At 41.8% G+C, this 5,000-nt stretch overlaps 1 protein-coding gene across 1 annotated transcript in view; it reads left to right on the top strand.

The window, feature by feature from the left end:
* The window catches only part of arid3c (AT rich interactive domain 3C (BRIGHT-like)), a 94,354-nt gene that overhangs the window by 24,716 nt on the left and 64,638 nt on the right, over positions 1-5,000 (top strand). The gene's annotated exons all lie outside the window — the stretch shown is intronic.

The raw sequence follows: 5,000 nt of genomic DNA, 5'->3' as shown, positions 1-5,000 counted from the left end.
TAGCGGCGTTTATCTCCGAATTGAAGCTCCAATGATGTGATATGAAGTGAGGCACGATATAATATTAGGAGGTCAATGAAAACCTATAGCGCGATGCTCCGGTTAGCAGATTAGCATGTTTCATGCTAGAGAAGGGTCCAATTGAGCCCAAGAGCACAGGGTCCACTTTTTGTAGTTTTATTTTTATATGTTAAAATTGGTCCGCAACTTCACACTCATGTGACTAGTCACTATACTAGGACTCAGCCATGTCCATATGAGGAGTTCAAAATGTAGCTAAGCCCAAATATGGAGTGTGTTGTCTATCTCAATGTAATGTCATCTTGGCATGAGGCATCACCTAAATACATTTAGAAGCAATTATTCTGTGGCTTGTTGAGAAATAAGATCTGGCATAACATTACACACTTTGGAGGAAGTTCCCCATTTTATACGGTATCTATGTGAGGTGCAAGTGCATACTTCTCTATTTCTCTCTCTCTCTCTCATGTCTGTTTGAAATTAAAATCTGCATTTTCTGTCAAAATAGCGTGTTTTCAATTGTCATCAACATTCTCCATTTTGTTGTGGTACTACTACCTTCACTAAAGAAATACTCTCCTGCACCAATGTGTGTGTATAGCCTAATATTTACTGTAAACTGTGTTTTGCGTGGGATTCTTTTTTAGTTTTTTTTCACAGCCGCCCTCTCGGTGTCATGTGTTGGTTCCCAACGGCCTGTTTAAAGCAGAGCAGTGAAGCCAGCACATTTTGTTAATTATAAAGCAACATTTATAGGAGCTACACCGGGGCCTTAACGGGCCATGCACTGAATACACTCTGGAGACAACTTTACTGGAATACTGCAGGTTTATACTCCCCTACGTTCTCACTTTGTCACTGTCGGGTGGAAACCTTGTATTTAGACGGCAGTAGCGGAAAAATAACTATAACTATATATATATATATATATATATATATATATATATATATATATATATATATATATACTTATCATTTCTACATTGCAGTATATATATATATATATATATATATATATATATATATACACTGCAATGTAGAAATGATAAGTAAAAGTTTGGAATAAGTATTGGTATCAAAATGTATACTTAAAAGTGCCAAAAGTAGAAAGAACTATAATGCTGGATGTCCATTACGCACGTTTCAAAATGAGCACTTCTACAAGCTCACAATGTGTCACATTGACGCATTGGGCTATATATAGGGCTGAAGTGGTTAATGCATGTTTTGTAATAGTCATCTAAATCTACAAAGTTTTCAAATAATTGTAGTGGAGTAAAAAGAACAATATTTGCCTTTAAGATGGAGTGGAGTAGAAATAAATAAAATAAATGCTCAAGTAAAGTACAAATACCTATGAATTAGGCCTACTCAAGTACAGTACGTAAATGTACTTAGTTACCACAGGATCCATTGGATTTATTTAGTCACAAGCTCTTAATACTTTTCATTGGTTCAATATTGAGAAAACCCACAGGCAGACGTAATAACGTAACGTATTGTGAGCTTGTAAATTGGCTATTTTTTACATACTTTCTTTTAACTTTTGTTCACTGTAGTATGACAAAGCATTCATTTACAAAAAAGAAGAAAAGAAACTTGACATGGAGATACACGGTTTCTGCCCTGCTGCAGCGATACGCTCTGTTTTTTATAGCCTGTAGTAGAGGCAGGGTGGTGGCGACGCACATTTTCCCCAAAACAAACATCTGCTTTAATGGAATTGCATTCCTGCTGACGGCTTTTGAACGTGCCTGGTTACTGATTCTGTAAGAAATACTCAAGAAGAAGGGCTTCTATTTGTCAAGTACAAGCAGTGAAATGTTGCTGGGAGATGTTCTATACAGAACTGTGCAGACATCAATTTACAATTTACAATGTAGGCCTTTATCAGACACTGGTATCCAGAGTGATGTACAATGAGCAGGGTAAACATATACGAGACAGTTCACTGTGCCTCAGTAAACCAGGATCACAGGTAAACCAAGAAACTAGTTTACCTAGTTTAGACTGATGTTAGATCAGTCTAAACAATATACTATTAAAATAAGGGCACCCCAACGCCAAATCAAATGGGTTCTGAGCCAAGCCAATCTCCCGACGTAAAAGCAAAAACAAGTCCACTGTGAGTAAACATAATACAACATGGCAACAAGCTAATAGCACATAAAAAAAGCAATAATAAATAAATAAAATAAAGGGAAGAAGACTGATGCGATGGAAATAAAAAAGTTAGGTTAAGGTTCTTATCTTAATGACAGGTACAATATCTTCATATCTTTAGTAGCAGTGTCAAATGTACAAAGAAGCGGAAAGGCATACCGGTCTCTGTCGGGCTGAAACCTCACCTTCAAAACAGCAAAAGTAGCAGTTCGACTAGCTCGAAATGCGTTGCTCCGCGCCGTGTTTTGAGCTTGCAAAGCTACTTTTGATGCTTTAGTCAGTTTAGTGTGACGCTGTAGTCGGTCATTTATGAAAAAAAAACCCACAAAAAGTTAAGACTGTGGTTTCTGCGCGCCTGACAGCAACAATATGAGAAAGAAAGGTCATTTGTCTATATGTCAAGTGTCTGTGTACATGCAAGGAAAAGGTAGAGCAGCTGCCCAGTATTGTAAATGCTCCAAAGTTTGTTGAAAGGTTTTGACATTTGACATTTTCGAGTTGAGTTTGCCCACAGCCGCCTGGGTGCACCACCATCGTGCTATCTGGCTAATAGCATTTACATTTTAGAAGCAAATGGAAGAGAGAGAGAGAGAGAGAGAGAGAGAGAGAGACTCCCAGTCAGGCCTGCGAGGGGTTAACTCCCAGAGCTGTAAATGCAGGCACCGCCATTAACAGGGTCTGGAATTTCAACTTCCAGCAATCCTACTGATTGATTTAACATAAAGTCTTCCCTGGAACGCCTAGGTTCCTGTTCCCCAAACTGTGGGTCGCGGACCACTCTTTGGGTCGCGGTTAAATATTCCTTGATTTTTTTAATTATTATTATCTCAAAGAGTTAAAAAGAAATCAAACTATATTTAACTATTCAAAAATGTTTTTCAAAATAGTAAAAAAAACAAAAAAAGGCAAAAGGTTTAGGGATAAAAAACAGGCTAAAAGGGAAAAAGTCCTGGGGACTTGTTTCCATTGTGGCCCTACAGTATGTATTCAATTCATCACCATAGCATGAATTAACATGATAATACAAATAAAACCATATGAAAAAACGGAGAGAAGAAAGTAAAATTGGCGGCGGCAAATTGATTGATTGATTGAAATATTTATTAACAGTTTGCAGAATTACAGTACATTTCAAGCACAAACTCAATACAAACACTGTTAACTGTGAGTGGACGACCCAATTAAGCATGACACTATTCTCACGATGACCACGGACGTGTCAGGACCAGTTAGGGTGTTCAGTGTCTTGCTCAAGGGCACTTCAACACCATGACTGTAACCTTTGTCGGGGAGGGGGGGGGGGGGGTTGCACCCAGGATCGAACCTGGGAACCTCCCGATTTCTCAATCGGGCCGCTCTAGTCTATACCTGGCGAACGAGGCCCAGCCTCCCCCAGTTTGGAGCTCAGAGTTCACGTGTCGTGTGATATCTCGAATCAAGTCGTCACCACCAACCAAAGCCTTGATACGTTTCGAGCATGGCTTCGAAAGAGCGAATCCGCCTGGTGGTTTTGCGGTCCTCCATCTTGTGAAGGGGGATGAGAGCCTGTCATGATGAGGGACTCCTCCTCCCCACTTCCTTTGAAGGGCCTTAATGTGCGTTAATGGCAGACAGTGGAAACAGGCCGGAGCACGTTGAGCTGCCTTGGGAGACTGTGGGGGGTGGCGGGGCGGAGGAATGGGACCACCAGGTGGAGGTTGGTCAGCGATGGGAGTGGCAGGAATCAGAATCAACTTCATGCGTGATTATAATTTGTGAGATATTAGTGGCGAAAAACAGATTTCTGGAAAAACGTATGTTTCCATGTCAGTGGTCCTCAAACATTTTCCACGTGAAGGAGTCGAAGGACCCTCAAAATTATATGTATTTGGCCGCTATTGTGGCACTATACGGATTAGCCATTAGAGATGGCTTCAGAATCCGTATGCAAAATCAAATGATGTGTCACAAGGTTTTTAGCGCCGATCCCTTAATGGCGTCTCTACCTACCTAGGTGTCTGTCACGCATGCACTGAGACCAGAGCCACGATGGCAGGGAGTGGTTGAAAAGCATACCGTCTCTGTCGGGTGGAAACCTCACATGTCCCAAAACCGTTTCTTTAAACAAAGGTAGAAGCTATACTTGATGCTTTTGTGTGACATTGTAGTTATAGTACGATCAAGTAGGATGTTATTTTACGGGGGGAAAAAAAAACCCCAACAAAAACACAAAAGTTAAAATGACGGAGATAAGAGGTTTCTGCGCCCGACAACGTTGCTATAAAACGCCAGGGTTGATCGGAGACCGGGGCGGCGACTAGACGCCTTACATTCTAATCCCTCTCTGAAGTAAGCCGGCATTGAAGCGCGGCCGCCAGGCGTTCCGCCAGGCAAGTTGCTGCGCTTCTCTCAGCCGCACAAGGTCCGGGGACGGGACAGGCAGACAGACAGACAGAGGCAGGCATTAAGTGCAGGCCTGACTTTGGGAAGGGCTTTTTTTCATCTGCAGTCTATAGGCGTGGTGTTGGGGGGCGGGGGTTGCTTTGGGGAATGGTTTATGGCCGCACAATTACCCATCATTTTATTGTACACCGGCCCTCCATTTGGGGGCCAGTCCATTTGTCTGATTAGCCCTGAGACTTCTTCCTCCTCAAGGACCCTCACCCTCCCCCCCCCCCCCCCCCCCCCGCGAAAGAGAGCCTTTCATTTGGCATCCACATCTGAAAGCCCCTCTGAAAATGTTGCCTCGTACACGCAGTCAAAACAAATTGTCATTCTTAATTATTTCAGAGTTAAATTAGCACTATTGATTTTTGCATACATGTCTGTGCGTACTG

This window comes from Protomyctophum bolini (genome assembly GCF_963924005.1).
Source record: "Protomyctophum bolini genome assembly, chromosome: 6".
NCBI lineage: Eukaryota > Metazoa > Chordata > Actinopteri > Myctophiformes > Myctophidae > Protomyctophum > Protomyctophum bolini.
Note: the sequence above shows the minus strand (reverse complement) of the source record. Positions and strands in the feature narration are given on the sequence as shown.